Source organism: Typopeltis vanoorti, chromosome 26, assembly GCF_054136105.1.
Source record: "Typopeltis vanoorti isolate ZY-2024b chromosome 26, IOZ_Tvanoo_1.0, whole genome shotgun sequence".
Lineage (NCBI taxonomy): Eukaryota > Metazoa > Arthropoda > Arachnida > Uropygi > Thelyphonidae > Typopeltis > Typopeltis vanoorti.
In genome coordinates, this window is record NC_143574.1 from 4,830,292 (window position 1) to 4,852,265 (window position 21,974).

The window sequence follows — 21,974 nt, forward strand, 5'->3', positions numbered from 1 at the left end:
ACGAGACCAAATGGTGTGGATTTACAGGAAATTCGAGATGAAGTATTAATGTCTAATAGGTGATGAAAGAAGTCATCAAAGCCCATTCTCACACCTTTTTGTTGCCCAGAAAAGGATATTTTTTTTTCCTCGCTTGGCTCATCTATACCCGTTTCCTTCACTTTCATTAACGAAGTCCCCAGCGCCACCAAAAGGCTTATTAACGCACCTCTTCGGGGAGAAGAAGTTTAAAAAAAAGGAAGAGTCTAATAAAAGTATACCATTCATGGCGAGCGCGCGCGTGTTCAATCCATTTTTTGATGACTGGAACCCAAATCGAAAAGAAACAACAAGAACCGTACGAAACACGAGAGGGGGGGAGGGTGGCTCTTTCTTCACGACGGCTTTGCACTCGAGCTAACGCTGAATCGCGTGCGTTTTCGTGGGAAATCGCAGCTGTGGCCCTAATTGGCTATTGATTGTCGTGAGCGGACTGGCTCATTCTTACTCGGTAGCTTCCACAGGAAGAAGCGGACTACGAAGCTATCGCGAATGTCACGCGCGTGCATGGAGGGGGCTTTCTCTTCGAGTGTTCTGCTCTTCCTATTGTTGCCATTCTGTGCACACAGCCTAAGGGATGCCCGCTAACACAACTCGAAAAATTTAGAGAGCCATATCTTGTAAGTGGGGGGGTGGTAAAAGAGGGAAGTCGCGAGCTTCGAAGAGTAGACATTCCTAAGACTGCACTCTAAGTCTTTTTTATTTATTTATTTATTTATTTATTTTTTTTTTTGAAGGCAGCTTCTCGTAGATGCACTTAGTTGAATAGGCCCCATGATTGAAACACGTATACTCAAATGTGTGGAATGCAATATAACTGAACCACGAGGTTTTTCTTTAGCGTCAGATAATTGAAGTAGTTTTATTTTCGCCAGCATTGAACTATGGTGGCTCTGATTTTTTTAAATCTTTTTTTATAAAGGGAAAAGCGGTTACTGTGAACCATGGAGAGAGAGAGAGAGAAGTAAATATAGCTGAGTCAAAAACCTTCAAGCCTACATTACCGACAGAGCCTTTGAGCCCCAGGAGTTAATTTAAACGGTTGAATTTATACATTCATTTGAAAAGTTTGTAAATTTCACAAGAGATGTAGAAACATTAAATTTAAAGATATCAAGTATGGAAGTTAGTTATACAGTAGTTTATTACCGTGGTCATAAGTCTTTTGCTGCAGGGCTAGTAATAATAATAATAATAAAAAACAGGGCATGAATTATTATTACGTTATTATTATTATTATTAATATAAACATTAGGAACATAAATAACAACACAGAACAATACCTAGACCTATTATCGGCATATAACATAACCCCATCCATACAGTCGTATACACGAGAAGAGATAGTCGGAAACACAACAACCTCATCCTGCATCGATCATATAAATATAAGGGCCCCTCCAAACAGCCACACAGCAGCCGTCATAACATGCAAACTAGCAGACCATTATTTCACAGCATTGCAGTTACACACTGAACCAGAACCCATAAAAATCACTGAGACTACAAAACAGTATCATAGCATTGTAAACGAAGCAATAGTGAACGATGAAATCAGAAAAACAGACTGGAAGTAGATAGCATCTTTAGACCCTGCTGAAGCTGTATATAATAATCTTAAACTTGCATTTAACAAAATATATAACAAAGCATTAACAAAAATAAAAATACGCCCCGAAACGAAACAAAATCCATGGATAACAGACAACATACTAACAGACATACAAAGAAAAGATGCCCTATGGAAACAACTTAAGAAGTCGCCGACCAATATCGCTTTAAAAGCTGAATACAAAAGAAAACGGAATCTCCTAACAACTCAGATTAGAACGGCAAAAATAAACTATTACAGCAACAAATTAACAACAGCTCAGAATGACATAAAGGAAACCTGGCATCTGATTAATGAAATGCTGGACAATATACACAGAACCACTGCCTCAGAAACAATAAAACACAGCTTTGCCTGCGACCCCAAATCCCTCAAAACAGTTGGCAAACAACTTTAATCAGCACTTCGTGAACTCTGTCCAAAAGCTACAAGAAACAACCTTTCTTCACACAAACGAACATTGTCCACTAGGTCCACGAGCAACCCAGTCGATGTGGTTCCCCACAGTAACAAAAGAAGAATTATCACTGGCAATTCAACAAATTAATCCTAACAAAGGACCGGGGATAGACGGAATCAGACCAAAAGACATCAAGAAAGACTCAACCAACCTACTTCCAGTTATTCAAAAACTGTTAAATAAAATCTTCGAAACGGGACACATACCTGAAACACTGAAGACTGCATTAATCACACCCATACACAAACAGGGAAAAAGAAACATAATAAGTAATTACAGACCTATCGCCACGCTGCCTATAATCAACCAAATCATGGAGAGCATTGTACATCAGAAACTCTCCACATACGTTGAAAAATTTCAAAGCTTACCCAAAACACAATATGGCTTTCAAAAAAATAAAGGAACAGCAACACTCCTGGAAGATTTCACAGATCTAATAAACGCTGCATTGGATAAAAACAGAACAACATTAGTGGTATTCATTGACCTAACAAAAGCATTTGACACACTAACACATAAAACCTTGTTAACGAAACTAACCCATATAGGAATTGAAGGTCGTCTACTCCAGTGGTTTAAAGCATACCCGAGAAACAGAAAGCACATCACACGTATAGGATCAGCATACAGCAAAGAGGTACATGTAACCTGTGGAGTACCGCAAGGAGCTGTCCTAGCTCCCAATCTATTTAACATATACACACACGACATAAGCCAACTCCCCCTAAAAAGTAAAATCTTCCAGTACGCAGACGACACGGCCATAGTATCCATTCACAACAAGGCAAATATCGCTTACACAAATATGCAACACGACATCAATTAAACCACTAACTGGTTAACCGAAAACGGCATATATATAAACCCAGGAAAAACAAAGCTAATGGTATTCAAAAACCCCCAAACCCTGCCCATAGAAACTGAATATCTCACTATCCAACATTCATCCTCCTATACACAAAGCACAGAACCGAAAACCACAACCATCACACAGGTGAAAACAACACGCTATCTCGGACTTCACTTCGATGCTGATCAAAGTTGGAATAATCATACAAACTACCTACATACCAAGCTTAGGATAATAGCAAGCAAACTATACAGATTAAAAGACATTGTCCCAATCCACATAAAAATCTATAAAGCATTATGTGAAAACATTTTAAGATATGCAATCACATCATACGCATTCTGCGCAGACTACAGACTTAACAGGCTACAATGGTTGCAAGATAAAATGATAAAACTGATATTCTGGGAACAACCCACTCTTATGCAGGAAGCACGGACAAAACACAAAATATTTAAGGTGAAACACTTATGCCACTACACAGTCATGTTAAAACATTACTACAGCCCAACATATAGAGTAACCAGAACAACATATCAAATAATTATTACAGCATCTATGTATGCAATTTATCTTAGACATAAAAATTATTATTATTATGTAGAATGAATAATAAAGTTAATGACTTAAAATGAAAAAAAAAAAATATTATTATTCAGTCTAATGACTAGGTTCGCAGCGTTCTAATAGTCAAGGCTGATACAGATTATTTTTCATAATATTACGACATGGAACTTCAGGATATATATATCCTGAATCTCTATGAAACTAAACAGACAATGAAATCAATAAAATAACTTTTACGAACCAATTTATTTGTAACTTAGCAACCAACGAATGCGTCGTACTCAAAGCACTTCCCTGAGTTGTGTCCCAAAGTGTAATCCCGTGCCTTGCGTGGATTATATCGCATTGCTAGCGAAACAGAAGTCTGACTTCGGGAGGTCGCCATGAATCCAAGGAAGATGATAATACCTGCCCCCACCCCTATCCCTACACCTCAGAGAGGAGCGAGGTTGGCTATGGTCACATCAGAAGCACCCAGTGAGCTTTAGTATCGTAATCCTTATAAATACGTTAAGCATTAGAACACTTGGCATCTATTTTTACGCAAGGGCTTTGCTTTATTCCTTGACTCATAGCCAAATAAAGGATTATAGAAAGGACAAAGTTTGAGAAAACCCGGATTTCAAAGGATTTTAGAGGGTGACAGATTGACTTCATTATGGCTTAAAGTTTGAGAATTTTTTTAATGTGACCTTGGCACAAGACAAAGGGCAAACACACACTAGAATTAGCACTTACTGAAAGAAAGAAAGAAAAACACACTTGGTTATATTTTACTCAAATAAAATGCTATTAAGAGACTTAATTACAACCCCCCTTTTTTGTAAAAAAAAAATGTCATAAATGTCACAAAAAAATGTCACAAATGTCATAAACAGTTGACACAACACTAATGAAGATTGCCGCTTTCGACAATAAAAAGATACAACATGTGGCGCCACTAGTTTCTTCTATTTTCCAAAAGTTCGGTTTCTTTTTGGACAGACGGTTTAGATCAAATTTATGACACACACACACACACACACACACCTATGAACTGGATGGTCGATCAAACTTCAGTTATAATTATATAGACTCTGATAATATTTTACAATAATAATAAGAAGAAGAATAAGAAGATAATTCTGAAATAAAACAATAATAAAAAGGTTGGAGAAATAAATTAATTCCACGTTTTTAATATTCTAAAGAATTCTACGCGAAATTCACTTATTATTTATCCCAGCGGCTTATATCAACATTTGTTCAATTCTTGTTCGTTATGTAAACAAAGACAAATTTAAAGCTTGGTTAATTGCTAGCAGGCCATGAGAAAGGCGCCCTCTTTATAAATATCTACGTCATTCTCAGATGCTTGACTCAGCGAGATGGAAACATTGTTGCGTCAGCTTGCTCTGTTTACAAATGAAACGCACGACTTGGCATGCATTACACTACATTAATTATGATAGCATTATCTCGAGATATCACGTTCTGGCTTCCTCGAGACTAGTCCATTTCTTCAATGCTAATACTAATAAAATTAGCAAAAGAATTCTCGATAAAAACAGGTTTGTGAATAGAATTAAAAGTAATTCTTTCATCTTTAAGTATTAAACAGTAGCTTCTAAAACAGCAAATGTTTAGATGTTAACGATGATTTTGTTATAGGGAAAACGCACATCAGATGGTGGTTTTAACATAACGTAAAAATGCTGTCTAAAACATACTTCACGCTGTTTGCAAGTGTTAGTTACTCCAGATTTCCTTATAACTAGTCTAGCGTGTAATACAATTTCTTACTTCAGTGGTTTTCCAAGGGAAAAAAAAATAAAATAGAAAGAGTTGATACGTGACATGTTTTAATATTGTTCACCCTTGAAACATTCAACTTGTAGTTTGTATAATTAGGTACTTAAAGTCGGAATATTTTTTATACATATGATATGGAATAAAAATAATATTCGAGTAATGGGTACAGAAAATTCTTAAGTATATTTATATGATAAAGAAACAAAAAAGAGTCAAGGGTTGTCATGAGAAAGGGGGCTTGTAAAGAATTTTGAATTTTGACCGGAATACAAAACAAAAACAACAGCGTTAGGTATGTTAATACCTGTTATCCGATAGATTTGTCTCTTTTATGGTAGAATGAGAAATATTACGAGTTCTGAAGGGTTTTTTTTCTCGTTCAACCTTCAGTTGAAAAGTCCTCCTCGGTGCTCCGACCACTCTTTGGATGGGATTCCAAAGTAGATTTTCTCAATCAAATTACGTCGTTCGCTAGTGATTGAAGCAATGGGGTTGAGATGCCTTGAGGTGTTGAATTACTACTGAAAATGACACTTAAAAACAGCCTTTGCCTTCTTCTTCGCAATGCTATAAAGGAGCTTAATTAAGAAAGAGTTCCTGCAAAATTATACAAATTACAAGCATATCATTTGGAAGTTCAAATGTTCTTATTCAAAATTATTCAAGAAAGAGAAACGGCAATTATAAATTCACCATTCCAGACGTGAGGTTCTGGAGAGACACAGAGAGAAAGTCTTCGATCGAAGAGCTTCCAACCTTCATCATTTTGTGATAAAGATTTTCCCTCTTTCTCCTTTGCTGCTATCATTATTCATCTCCTTTGCATAGAAATTGGTCTCAGTGATAAAGCAATGAGAGTTCTTCTTCTGGGCAAGCACCATGCAATGGTGTTTAGAAATCAGATCAATGATTAGTTTAGGACGATCCTACATTATTATTTTTTTCCCCAGCTATCATATGAGTTCCATGAAAATTCATCGAATAAAGAGTTATTTCTATCTAAAAGCAACAATTGGAAAGAAGGGATTCCAAAAAAAAATTATTCATTTATTTTAATTATTAAATTAACATTTAAAATAAATAATTTTAACTTAATCTGTTAATTTATTTTAATATTACATTTTAATTCTTTATTTTAAAATTATTTTAGTTGAATACACGAATGCCAAACTCAATAGTGAAAAAATATAAGATTTTTTTTTTTTTTTGCCAAGCACTGAGTTAGTCAGTCTCAGACAGAGTTGATGGTGTTTATTACGTAATAATATATCGTACCGTATTATCACATTCATACTAAACAGACTGAAGTAAAATGACTTAAGATGTCTTGACAGTAATACGATAGGCCAGCAGTTTCTATTTCTACAAGTCTGATGACGTCATAGAAGAGCAAGGACCTCCAGGGTAGTTAGTATATGGAACACGGCTGCATTAATATCCTATTAAAAGGTACAAAGTGAGAGTAATAATTAAACAACAACACTAAATGGATCTGTTTGGATGATCTTATAGTGTAGGCGACCATTAAACTATGCATTAACCTGCGATACTAATTAAATTGCTTAATGAATAATAACCAGGTAGTAATGCGAATAACGGGCTGTTAATGCAACCGAAATTAAACTTTACTACGTCTCATTAATCCAAATTACAGCAGTGATGGTTCTAAAAGTATCTGCGAAATCAGTTCATCCATCTATTGTAACATGATATCTATTGTAAAATTTTATTTTAATTTTAAAGTATATTTACAAACAAGATTGCATCGAAATTCATTCGTTCAAAAATTATCACACAATTAAACCAGAGTAAAAAAAATAAATAAAAGTGCAGTGGCGACCTCTGGTGGAACTATGTAAAACTAAACCTGTTTGAAGAATATTCGCAGTCAACGATACATTTCTCTAATTGCATTGATGTCGTGGGTCGTGGCATATATTACAGAAAACAAAATAGGAGAAGTCAAATACGTACGCTGCGACAATAGAATGCTAATATACATTTATTTTTATCGGGTCTGCTGTCGACAAAAGTGGAAGCAGTCTTGGTAATTGCTTTTCATAAATATCAGTCAGCACTGTGATGGTCACAAATTTAAAAAGCCTTTGTTTCTCTCATTACCTGTCAGTGGTGCGTAAGTTAATAGGCCGAACTTATCTACATTCCTAACATCACCCCAGAATGCGGTATTAATTAAACATAAATAAAAATAAAAAGCTACCCTTGCATACCAGTGGCGTAAATATTCCATCATTCGAATAATTAAACTTCAGATAAAAAAAAAAAAAAATTCGCATTCCTAAACTGTCTTCATCAATAGATTTGTTGTGTAGCTTTTTAATTAAAATCAGTAATTAGATTTACACAAATAAATTACAGTTAGAATTTTAGAGGAATCCAAATATTTGCTTTACTATATTCGAAGTGTCACCAACAACGCTTCTAGTTAAGATTAAGGTTGAACTGTGACAATCTTTTGCATTAATATGCGAAACTGAAATATTTCACATTTAGGCTTGAGGACGTTTTGCTTGTAAAGGGGAAGCTTTGCGAATACACAAAAATAAATATCAGTTCCGATTGAGAAGCATCCTCTCATCTATCACTAGTGGCAAAGCACTCAACCTCGGCTATAGGGAGAGGCGATGACAGGCTGCCGAACCGACTCCCCCCCCCCCCCCAACCCGATTGTTATGTGTTATAAAAATGGCATCGAAAGTTCAGTGACGACCAATTCTACTTTTTATTTTCATTTTTTAAATTTTTTTTTTCTCCAAGGGGAGGGAAAACTTCAGGGAGTAGGTTAAAAAAAACCTCATTGAATAATTAATTTTTTCAATGGATTTTTTTCTCTTTAATTTATTTTTATTTGGTGCGTTCATCGCTGCATACGGAAGCCATTAAGGCAGGCGTTGAACTCAATTTCATTATCTTATAATCAAACAGAATGTCATTAATTAATTTCTTAATGACCCCCCTCTCTCTCTCCCTTAGAAGAATCACTCGAACATACGGAGAAGAGACCACAAATGACCCACGTACGTTTTTCTTCAAATCTCGAACATTACTGTAATGCTGGAGGAAATTCGTACCCACCGATGGATCAATTGACCAGTTATTACGTTACTATAATGAGTAACGGGTTTAATATTCAATTAAAATACTACATCATATGAAAATTGTTAATTTTAATACAACATTAATCCTTAATAATCCGCGCGTTTAGCCTAGTGGCTTTGCGCTTCGCAACCATATGCCTGGGGAAGGAGTATTCTAGGTTCGATTCCCGTCACTCAAGTGAGGTGCTGAAGGATCTTCCTCAGCCATAGCCAATTTAGCCGGGCGTGGACAGTAGGGTATGAAAATTTGGATTTTTTCAATTTCAATCACTGGGTTATTTTCCCAGTGATTGATCTTTCATTATCACCTTTCTGCATATTATATCGAGGAAATGATAAAAGCAAAAACAATAACTTCTTAATAACGTGCTTTACATCGTTGTAAGTTCCGATGACGAGTAAAAAAATAAAGTATCCGGATTGTCGTCGCATTCAAGTGACCCTTGACTCTACGAACCAGGTCGCTCACTAGAGCGTCGATAACGAAGAGTGGAAGACGCTAAGTGACAGCCCTACAGACGATGGGTGCAGAAGCGACTATTGCGAACATCCCTCGCTTCGGGGGGGGGGGGGGGTTGTCTAGGGAAAAAGCACTCAAAGGTGAAGATGTCGTAAGTTCTTTGGCTGCGCATCGCCATCGGTGAATTTATAATTTTCTCTTCTGTCTATCCTTCTTGTAATTTGACACTATTCACGCGTAGAACCCTCTCGGTTACGTGCAGTCAAAAAAGTCAAGTAAAGCGGAACAAAGAAACAAAAAATTGTCAATAGAAGCAACAGAAGTCAATTGTGGCATACGATATATTGGGATAAAGCAGGACGTTTGTGTTCTTGGTGTATTGATTCATGTCGGAAAGTCTTGACATCTTACAAAAGTCTCATCCTTCATAACAGTCGATTATTAGGTGCTAAACATCGTTTCATCCATTTTTTCCTTCTTTCTTTCCTAACTGTTATCATCATTACGTTTCTTATTGACTCGAGTTTTTCACAAAGACTCTTTCGCAAACAGCCACTAACTTATTACGTTAAAAACCCAATTCTCTGGACAGCAAGAAAAGAAAGAAAAAAAAAAGGCAAAAAAAAAAGTAGACAAAGAATCAAACTGCTAATATTTCTGTCTGATGTTTGTACGGAAGCTCTTTTTGCTGTTGCCAAGTCAATAAATTAGAAAAGTTATCTGTTGGCATTAAAATGGCTACTTTATATTGAACTACGATGCCATGACAACACCTCACAGCATTTCAAACGTAGCTGGCAATTTGCCAACTGGACAAGCCCGTTTTAACTTTTCTGTCTCAATGTTTACGTGGCTTCAAACCATTTCTACTTTTTTTTTGTTTTGAGAAAAAATCCAAACGAAAAACGAAATCTACTTCACGAGATCATTAATGTATGCATATACGTAGGTGGGACTTAACCAAGCTTCTATTTGAAAATTCAATTACCAGAAAGAGCCATAACACCAGTTTATTTAGAAAATTTCTAGAACATGGGATGTTATTAAGCTGGATCCTCTCTAGCGAACATAATTCTTTCCGCTTGGTCGCTGTTGTTCGCATTTCTTTACATAGCATAAAAACTTTCCCACACAACTATACTCCTATTCGTCAAATGATGACGATTACCTTCCTTTTGCAGGAAAAAAAAAAAAAATATTACATGACGTTGCTTTCATATATGATCTAGTTATACGTCATGTCCTTGAGCGAGACCATTAGTGGGTTTATGGGAAATGCGATAAAGATACGGTTATCTGTAGTGGTTACCTTTATGTGATCTCGAGAAAAAACCCAAGTTTAAATTCTAATGAACGTTTTTGGCCTCCTGGAGAGGATCAATTGTTAGAACTTCACCAAGAAATCAAAATAAAAAGTGCACGCAGTTAATGCAAAATGATAATAGTATTAAACTAATACGAGAATGCAAAGCTTATACAGTTGACGTTATAACACAAGGACAAAATGGCGTTGTTGATAGCTTCATACAATATTTAAAAAAAAAAAATATTCCTAAGTACGACGCATATTGATATGATTTTTACATTATACCAAAATTAATTAAGTTAAGGCCCTCCAGATTATTACCTAGGCTTTATTAAATTTTCTTAAAGGAATTTCTTAAGTTTAAAATATATTTAAACTTAATATCTTTATAAAGTTCATTCAAATGATGATGATGGGCTGCAGATGGCGTTGGTGTAGATGATGATGGTAGTTGCGGTTCGTTGTAGTTGGTGTTGTTAAAAATAGAATATTGAAGATTTAGAATTTTGTATTCAAGTTATAAATTTACATTATTCTTCTTGCTTTATCCTTTTTCACCTTCCACTGCGTGGAATTTATTCTTAAATAAATAACAGACTATTCCTGGATTTTTGTTATTCATTTGAAGAACTTCACAGTTTAAGCAGTGGCGGCTCGTGGCTTGAAATCGTGGGGGTGATGCAACTTTCTAAATATACATACACACTGTAAGTACAGTGTAGACGTGTTTGGATAAAATATCAAAGTTATGGTAAAAATTAAAAAAAAATTAAACATGTAAAAATATTGTTTATTATCGATAAAATTATACAGTTTGGTATAATTCAAAATTAATTAAGAAAATATATTCTTCTTTCATGAAAAAATATTGTTTATTATGGATAAAATTATAGAGTTTAGTATAATTTAAAAATACTGGCGCAAACTGCATATAAACAACAGTGGAACTGCGCGACGGACAGTGCCGCATTACGCTAATAGCTCGTATCTCACTATGACGTGCATATGCTTGCGCGCGTAGCTATGACACTGTGGTAAACACAGTGCTGCTAGCGCCCTCTTAAGTGCTACAAGATGGATTTTTATTATTTTTTATACAAAATAAGAGAATTATATAGCATTGTTGATGGTAAAAATTAAATATTACAAGCAAATACAAATAAATTAATAAATATCTTTATATATCGAGAAAAATTGGGGGTGCTGCAATTACGCAGTGTCTATGCACGAGCCGCCCCTGACTTTAAGCTGTTTAAATTTTGATTCCTTTTCTAAAGACCAATGAAATATATCCAATTTTCATTTGATGGAATCAATAGCCCATTTTTAACAACCCCTCTTCGGTGCCGTCTGCAAACAAACTCTAAAATTAGCAACCACGTCAATCCTTTAAAATGAAAACAGGTCAATAGAATTTGACAATTTTGTGTTTATTTATATCGCATTTAAATTACTCGTTATGCGTCCATTACACACTGGATATTGATTTAAAAAAAAAAAATAAATAAAAAAATTGTGGTTAAAAGTTGTCCCCAGGTACCAAGACTAATGGAAAGAATTCGTTATTTTAAACATCGCTGAATTCAAATTACCAATTTACTTCTTCATTTTCGATTAATATATTCATCTTACATTAATCGAAATTGAACAACACACAGCAGGATAAAACTGAAGTTCAAACCAATATGTTAAGCAGTTTTATTTCTTAGACTTTTCTTTTACTTTTTTTTAAAGACTGTTTTTTTTGTGTGGTCGCATGAAAATCTAATAATCTTATCGTTTGCAGCTGCCTCAGCTTTCTCTGGTATATCATTAATGGTCGCAATTACTCTCCATCATAAAAAAAAAAAATAATAAAAAAATATTCTAATCCCGGTAAAGAAAACATTTAAGAAAAGTGTAACCCGTATTCATTATTGAAGAATTGCTATGTTCAAAAAAATACAGAAATCTTTGAGGGAAATTATTTTTAACATAAAAACAGCCAAGCAAAAAAAAAAAAAAACAAAAAAAAAAAACGCACTGACTGCTAATTTCATTTGAAATTATATAATCTTTTACGAAACTAAAGATACTTTAAACACTAACCTAACATCTCGGCAAATGTTCGGAAATGAATTTAGACATTTAGCAGCTGGATAAAATAAACATCTGAACGAATTAATTTGAACCAATGATTAAAAATAATGGTTAAATGCACAAATCATAATATTATCCTGCTAAATGCACCAAGCGGCAACTTGATTCACAATATAATAAATGAACATACTTGGAATTGACATTTATTGTTAGCGTAGTTAATTTATTTGACACCTACACTGCATGGCGCTGCTAGTCTAGACATACGAAATTGAAGGAAAAAAACATAAAAATTACAGAATTTCGAATTAAATAAGCAAAATATATTATGGATGCATGCAAAAGTGCACTGAACTCTAGTAGAACCAGGAGAGTCTGCGTGATTGTAATTAAATTACATGACAACATTTAATGGCATCTGTTGTATTTTTAATAATAGCACACCAGCTTCCCACATGCGAACTTACAATAAGCGCCATTGACATCCTTTCTCACTAATTGTTTTCCGACATGAATGGAAAACAACTGTAGTTGCATGAAACGATTTGTTCGTGTAGTAAATCGCTGATTGCATTGCTTGTAAAAGTAAATCTATTTGCTGTCACCAACTTCTAAAATTTGTGTTAAGAAATCAAATCTGTAATGAAAACAAGTTTACTCTGAGCAAACAGAGTATTATCATTAGATAACGGCTACTAAAATTACGCAAACTCCCAGTAGGTGGCGCTGAAGCGTCTAGAGGATTTAACCGTTGTTATGGTTTCTTTAACGACTGTTTTTTTTTTTTTTTTACTAAACGTAAATTTAATTGCATTTATCAAATGACCACGCCCATACATTGTTATTTTCGTGTAGTTTCATTTTTCGACGGTAGGGGAGCTAGACTTTCATAGAAAACTAATCGCTAATTGTATTTTTACCGGTTTTGATGTCCTCAAAGAAATAATTAATTATTGTTGCTATTATTTTAGAATTATTAATCACTAAACATGTATTACGAAGGCAGCAATGCACTCAGATACTTATTCATGGAAAATATATAAAATATTTAGGGAAAATACTCAAGGAATTTATTGAATAACACCATAAAAAAATGTGATTAATGTCAAGAAAGACAGAGGTGACAGACCCAATCGAAAAGCTGTTGCAGCCAAAAAAAAAAAAGTATTTGCTTGTAAACTTTAATCGACTTATGTGTGAGCGAAGTACAAGTGTTCTGAGAAAGACAAATAACCTTTAAACTTGTAGTTCGTAAGTAGTTTTCTTTGTGACATACGCAGTGATGTGTGCGTGTGTGTCATTGGGTATTTGTTTCTGTTAGAAACATATTGTTAGAGACAGTGTGTATGTGTGTGTGGGGCGAAATGAAATTAGTCCCACCCTACTCTGTCCCCTGCAATAGATCTCAAGATGTTTACCTTCCTTCTTACTCTTAACTCTGATGCTCAATAACAACAAAAAAAAAGATTGTGTACGTTTCTACTACTGTTTTTATTTTGAATTATGACCGAAGCAGTGAAGGCTCTTGCCTGTGCATTGTGTCTGTTAATTGCTTGTGTTTTTCTAGCTTGTTTTGATGAAAAACAGTTTACGAGATCGAGATGAAGAAATACTATCAATACCAACTAACTCATCATCGGTTGAAATGCCCTCATAAAGATCATTCGATACCCATCAGGCCAAGAAGGCTGGTCTTAAACATTGGCTTATGAATTCTGAGATGGAAGTGATGTAATATGAATAAAATAGAAGAATTTTTGAAGAAGGTGAGCATCTAATAAGCTTCTATGATTTAAAAACAAATATTTCAATTTTCCCAAAATTCTAGGGCATTATTGAAGTGTTATAAAACTAATATATGAAGAATAAATTAATATGCTGTTAAAGGAATGTTTTTTTGGGAGAGGAAGGGGGGGGTAACGTAATGTGGGGGAATTTGAAAAAAAAAGTTTTTTAATATGTGTATAAATATTGTTATTAATAAGGATAGGTAGAGAGCGTTTTGGGAGGGGAAGTTGTGAGGGAAGGATCTGAAGGTAGAAATTTTTTGGGGGGGAGAAGAGGAGGGATTTAAGGGAAAAAGTCAGGGCTGACTAATCCCTCCTATTTTCCCCAAAAATAATTTCTATCTTCAGATTCTTCTCTCAATCCCCTCCCAAAATAAATATGTATAATATTTATATATATATTAAAAATAACTCGGTTTTTTCCAAATAATTCCCCCACATTACTTTAGGCCTTTATACCCTATCTAGCTTTTGGAGACTGGGTGGGCAGTTCAATCTCCACTCCAATCAGAGATAGCTGACCAATATCTATCACTAATTATAGCAGCCACCGATGAAGAGGCTGGCAAACAAGTGCTGCCATCTCTTGGTACCTAACCCTAACAAGATATGTTACTGTTTGAAATAATGTGGGTACTACGGTCGATTTTCTTGCGTTTAAGGGATGAAACACCCGAGTTTTCGGGAGGAAAAACCCGCTTGCCAGTGCCAGAGATCGACTAACTCGGGAATCGGTCAAATAAAGGCTTAGAAAAAGTTCCTCCAGCCAGCGACTAGACTTGAACTTAAGTCGAACTTCGAGCGACCAAGCGCAGAGGATGCAAGCGTCACTTCCATTGAGCTACACAGGCCTTACATCCAAAAAACGTATGTCCAAAATTTCTCCTATTTTTATTCTTCATATATTAGTTTTATAACACTTCAATAATGCCCTAGAATTTTGGGTAAAGAGCCAATGACATTGTAAAAAAGGGCACTCCTAAAGGAAAGTAAGCTATATAAGCCACTAAAATAGTAGTTTATTTTAGAGGATTAACATGGAAATTTTCCCAGAAATAATTCCAAATATGTGAGTTTTCTTTTTCTACATTAAGGAGCCTTATGCTACACAAAGTATAGCGTAAATCAGATATAAATCAAAAATAAAAACACTGATAAAAAAAAATTACTTCCTGATGGGCATTTTTCTCGGATGTCTGGTAGTGTCAAAAAGACATCAATGCCCCTTAATTATTTAAAGTTCAAGGGGTAGAGGAATTGCACTATGCCGTCATGCACAGAAGACTTCATTGGCGTGTGTGTGTGTGTGTGTGTGTATGTGTTTCATAGCGTTGAGGAAGAGGTGAAGAAATCGATAGTCCGTTAAAGTTTGAACTTTATTGTCTTCTGAGCCTCTTTTATCTTGGTGTGTGTCGATAATAAATTACTTCTACCTGCATTTGACAGCTCTCAAAGACTCTTTTAACACTGAGAGAGAGACCTTTGTGTTCACTCATCATTTTCTCTTGGTCGTCACGTGACATTTGAATTTTAAACGAATGGAAACGTTCATCAGAAATATATAAGACAAGGTCAATGCAGATGTCTTTCCAATACTTCCAGGATGAGCGTAATATTCATTGACCTTTGTGTGTGTGTGTGTGTGTGTGTGTGTGTGTGTGGTCATTCTGTCCTATACGTCAGCCACTTCCAATCTTTTCTGTCAGTGGGTTGTCGTAGAACTTAGATATACTATCGTGAACCGGATGGAAAGAAGGACATTAACGAGACAGATGTTTACGGCTCACGTGACTATAATGAATCATAGGAGCTTGCACATGAGTAGTAATGTAATGCTCTAAATGAAAGCGTCTTTGATATACTTCCGTTTTCTGATGACTTGATATGTCCAGACACTGTTACTCATCACGTAATTTACAAGCACCCTGGGATTCAACAGAAGGAAAAAAAAAAGAAAAAAAAACTCAGTGGGCGATCTTTCCATATTTATCAATATTTTCAAGGTTAGAGTCCAATCATGCATGCTGATTCGGGAAACACTGGAAAAAACGCTAAGTATTTATCTGTCCTATGAAAATCGTAACTTATTTTTCTCAGAAATTGATTCTTATATTTTACATATAAACACTGAGATGGCGCTACGTCATGCTTGCATGTTTCCATGGTAATAATAGATCTGTTTGAGCATAATAATGTAACGGCAGTAAATCAATAAATAATGTATACTTTTCTTAAAAAATCTTGCAGAAAGTTTGCAAATTTCAAGTAAACTAAGTAATTAATTACATCGCTTAGTTTCTGTTACTGGAACATATGGCAATTGGCAATATATGTGTTTAAAATCAGTTTCCGTTTAGCGTCAAAATCGCTTTTTAGGAACTTGAACTCTATTTACGTAATCTCACGTGATATCTCGTAATATCACGTCATCAACGTGATCTATACTACGGAATGTACAAATTATCATTCGGTGATAATATTTTATCATTCTTCTAAGTTAGTAAATGGCAAAATTATGTTTCAAAATGTGTCTGCTTAATTTATTCCTGATACACTTAAAATTTATTTATTTAATTTATGTATTTTTAAATTCATATATTTAAAGAGAATCTCAAATATTAGTAGAATTTCTCTGTTGTCAAAAATAAACTTTATTTAAGATTTTTTTTTTTGCAATAAATTTATTTATGCAGCCCCTTGGATCTTTTACGTCTCTCATCCAAAACAGTGCCGCAGATGGCACTCAATAAAACCAACTCTGATTTATTGCAATTACCATGACTTCGAAGATCGCTGAGGAGTTGTTTTTCTTTCTTTCTTTTTTTTTTTTTCTTGTGCCCACTGGTTTGAGTGTCAGACGCGTTAATGAGACGCAGCAAATGTTGTGGGAGGGAATGTGGAAGGCTCGCAAATTCTGTTTGTATAGAGTTGGGATGATGCGTACACTTGCTCGCTCTGTTTTTATAAGGTTCATCCAATCAGCGATTAGAAAAAAGAGTGTTTGCCTTCCCCATAGTTTTAGCAGGTCACTCAAATATTTACCAGTATTTACCAGCAGGGGCGCATTCTCCATGCTTGCTATGCTTGTTGCGCAAGCTCATTAATTGAGAAAGAAGTACTATTTATTTGTTAATAAATGCATGCATTTATAAACATTCCATTTAGGCTTTTATTTTTGTAGACAGAAGACGTCTTAAGCTTGCGCGACAATAATTGAGTTTTGCGTTGTGTATCGAAGGTCGATGCTTGCTCGTCTAGTCAAAGCTACCTTGGCTTGCTCGGTTGTAGGAGCTTCCAGGTCCTCGCTCCAGCACTGTGATTTCATGCGCGCGCATAGCCATTTCCGCTCCCTTCACGTCGTCTTAAACACAGGCCATACGCAATGAAAGTAGCTCTAGCCAGTGAGCTTCAGCCAGCCTTTACAAGTGTGTGTGTTGCTTCTGAAAATTAAGTTACAACCAACTTTTTATGACGATGTTATTGACCAGTTCGTAAAGAAGAACCGTAGAGTAGAATTTGTATTCAAGTAGCTAAATTGAAAAAGAATATCATTTGTAAAATAAATGTTGTATTTGTATGATTAAATGTACATAAATTTCTAAATATATAGTTGTAAATGGTCCGTAATTCATTATTCCGCTAATCAGACTTCAATCACACCTCTCACTTTGTATTTTAATTAGTTTATACTACCGCTGATATGAAGTGTTTGTGACATTTTATTATTAAAAAATAAAACAACATGAAAAGCAAAAGTTGATCTTATGGATAAAGTCAAAGACAGAAAGCATGTATAGCAGCAGTAGTAGCAATGGTGATCAGATTGGGATTATCTCTCTGTTGTCATGGGCCTTAAGCCGTTGTTAAGACGAAATTAAAAGCGACTCACTCAGTGGCGTAGATAAGGGGGGGGGAGAGGGGGAGATCCTCCCAGGGCGGCACTTTCGAACCTTACCTTATACGTCGTTTTGACTTTTTGTAGCATTTTTGGTGTCTATTGAGAGGGGCGGCAAATTCAGGGATCGCCCCTGGCGGCAAAGGCACTACACCACCGGATTCACTGTGTTCGTTTTAGGTAATAAGTACTAAACACGTTGGAATTTTGATATGGAAAAGTACGCAAAACACAAATGAATTATTAATATTTTATGCAACACTTATGTTTTTATATTTTAATAAATAATTTTCATGTGACCATTCTTTGAGAATATTTTTTTTCTTACCTTCACTTTTTCATATCGTCTAATTTTTAATTTTTTGTTTTTCCTATTTCGAAACGTAGATTCAAATAATTTTTTTCAAAATTTATTATTTTTTACTAACAATCACCTTTTAGTTGCAAAAAATTAGAATAGGATTGACAAGAAGATGGAGGTTAGAAGAAGATGAAAAAAAAATAGAATAAAATTTTGAAAACGACAAAATGTATTGCCATACAGCAAACAAAATAAAAAATTGCCATCCTTCGTTCTTCTTGTTAATGAAGAACAAAAAAAAAAAAAAAGGCTGGTAACTACCGAGAAAAACGCATTCAAAGAATTTAGATTTTTATTTACAGTAATGCTAATAACAGTGTTGGCATTTGTGCTACAAATGCCTACAACTCGTGTCACCGCTGGAAAAAAATAGTTGCTTATTTGTGTTCTTTTCTTTACTTTTTTGTATATGGGAACATCGTCAATGATATGCTTCTAAACTATAGTACACCAGCATAAGATATAAACTTTTGAAAGCCAATCTATACGTGCATTCAGAAGAAGGGTGATCTCATGAAGAGCTGTGAATTTTAACCTTAGAGTCTTGTTCTGTTTGTAATTTTATCATGTACAGTTTTCTTAATATACTGAATGATAAAAATTGATTTATAATGAATACTAAAAAACGAATAACAAGTAAAAAAGGTGTGCAGAGTTGAAGCGCGAGCAATGTCCCAGTTTTTCAGGAAAGTGAGCTTTCCTTTGAGGGATTTTTTAGCATTATTCAAGTATTTTGATTATGTTTTTATTTATTTTTACATCATTCTTATCCATGACGACTAAAGATTAATTTTGGTAACTTTCTAGGACTAAACTTTGATTAATTTTAAGCAGTGCACTTTCAGTCTCAAAAAATAAACTGGGTAGTGTCTCACATCTAATGGTGATATTTGTCAATTATCTCAAGACCATTGGCAACTCGTGGATTGAAATCGTGGGGGTACTGCAACTTTCTAAATATACATACACACTGTAAGTACAGTGTATACGTGTTTGGATAAAATATCAAAATTAGGTAAAAAAAAAAAAAAATCAAACATGAAAAAATATTGTTTATTATCGATAAAATTATACAGTTTAGTATAATTCAAAATTACTTAAAAATAAAATCCATTATCATAACCCCAATAATGTTCTAACATAAAAACTAGAACAATACCGCATTACGCTAATAGCTCGCATCTCACTATGACGTGCATATGCTTGCGCGCGTAGCAATATGACACTGTGGTAAACACAGTGCTGCTAGCGCCCTCCTAAGTGCTACAAGATGGATTTTTATTATTTTTATTCAAAATAAGAGAATTGTATAGGATTGTTGATGATGAAATTAAATATTACAAGCAAATATAAATAAATTAATAAATATATTTATACATCGAGAAAAATGGGTGGTGCTTCAGTTTCGCAGTGCCTATGCGCGAGCCGCCCCTGCTCAAGACATTAACCAAACACCCCATGTTCACGGTGGGGATCTAACCCCCAGCCTGTAGTTTTATCAGTATCCATTGGCCACTCAATCTAGCTATAAGCAGTTTCTGTTCAGTTGCATGATCACAAAGATACACGAACGTATAGAGTGAAATTAAGAACCTCTACGTCATTTTGCGACCATTATTAGCCATGGTCGCAAAATGACGTTATCATTTTGCTTAGGAAAGTTCATCTGGGCAGGTTGTGTATCTTAAGGGCTTGTAAGTTCAAAAGATTATTATTATTATCATTATTATTACTGTCTGATGGATGTGCAGTATATTTATGTTTCTGCACGCATATGAGCATAACATATGCGCAAAGAAAAGTAGTTTTAGAATCAGCATGTAAAAAAGATCCTGAAAATAGTCTTAGTGTTGTGGTAAAAACAAAATTTCTCCTCTCAGAAGGACAGTTGCGAATTGCAACTATTCACCTCTTCGAGAGAGTATCAAAAGCATCTGTCCTGAGTTCTATGACTTTTATGTTATTATTATTATTCGTGACACTTTCAAGGAGTCCGAAGACTCATCGCGGGAGGACACCTACAATACATTTGTCTCCACCACTACACCGAACTTCTACTACCAATCATCTCCATCAACGCCATCTACTGCCCATCACCACAACTAGTATTTTTTTGTCAGTAAATTGCGTGTGTTCTGAAGGGCCGATTTGTCCGTATGTTTAAAATGATCTGTGGATTTTTTGAATTTCGTTCTAAGTACTTTTCAAACTGACTTCATTTCTAAATCTGTCTTGTGGATAACCTAAGTTTATGTTTTTAATCAAAATTGTAGATTAATCATGTAGCAAGTTTATTTACTTTCTCTTTCGTATATATGAGCTGCCTTCTTCAAACAAAGCTCGTAGCAATTAAGAGCTGTGTAAGCCATAATAAATAAAATAAATAATAGCATAAAAACACTTTCATAGCATATTATTTCGTGATGTTCCATTTGCCTGGGACCTAGATTCAGTCTTATTTTTATGAGTGGATTTTTCACAGGAAAGCTAACTGCAGAAACAGTAGCGACAGATGGTAATAAGTAAATGAAGGCAGTTTACTTATTATCATTCTGTTTACCAGTTTATCATACAGTTTACCTGTTTACCATACGTATTACCAGTTTACTTATTACCATACTGTTTGGAAGATGTCGGGTTGGTTGGCTAAGTGATTAGCGTATCCACTCTCCAACCAACAGGCTGTGAGTTTGAATCCCGCCGCGCGCGCGTGCGTATGTGTGTGTGTGTATACCTAAGTAGGGGAGAAGTTCACAGGTTGTAAACTTCTTAAATGAGACTGGAGAAGCCTTAGAAGAAGAAACGAGGGTAGATAGAAAAATAGCTATTCACAAAGCAAACCGCAAAAACTACAGAAACTGCACAACTGGCGCCATTGGTGATGAATTCTCACTGAAAAGAATTTTTGTAGTAAAAAATAATTCAAACCGTAGTCTTTCATTTGACCACATTGCAGAGAATACATTGGAGATCCTTCCATTATATAGTCAACTTCTGTGATGTTATTCATCAGCAAAAAGGAGGTGATTCATGTCCCACTCTTACAGGAAAGATTCAGCATTTTTACAACCGAAGGGAGGCTTCAATAACCTCGTGGTAATTTCATTGAACTTAGGTTTATAGAAGAAAAAACGGATTCTCTAGTCAGTGACTACAGAATCCATTTATTCTCCTTCTAATTCCACTAGGGAATTGAAAGATGTTAGATTTTTTATGTTTGTTTATATTCAATGTCGCTTTATAAAATTAGCACAAAATGAGGTATTGACGTATTCAAAATTGGTCTCAATCAGTACCGGAAAATCGGTGTAATTCCTCTTGAGAAATTGTAGCTTTTTTTAATTTCTCTCTCTTGCAAACTCACCTAGGAAGAAGACTGTTGGTTCCAGCCCTTCTTTTAAGGTATTTTAATATATCTAAGTATATATTGAGGAGGTTAAAGGTATACGTGATCTGTAAGCCATGGGAAATGCACATAGAAAGTCAGAAGGATTTGCTAGACGCATTTTAGCTTCATCGTGTCATACGCATGATAGATTTTACTGTTTACTTCGATACAGAAGTGTTTATAGCAATAGCCAGTTTATAGCACTATCTAATAGGTATTAAAAGGAACATGCTATAAAGTGACTGTCACAAATTCGT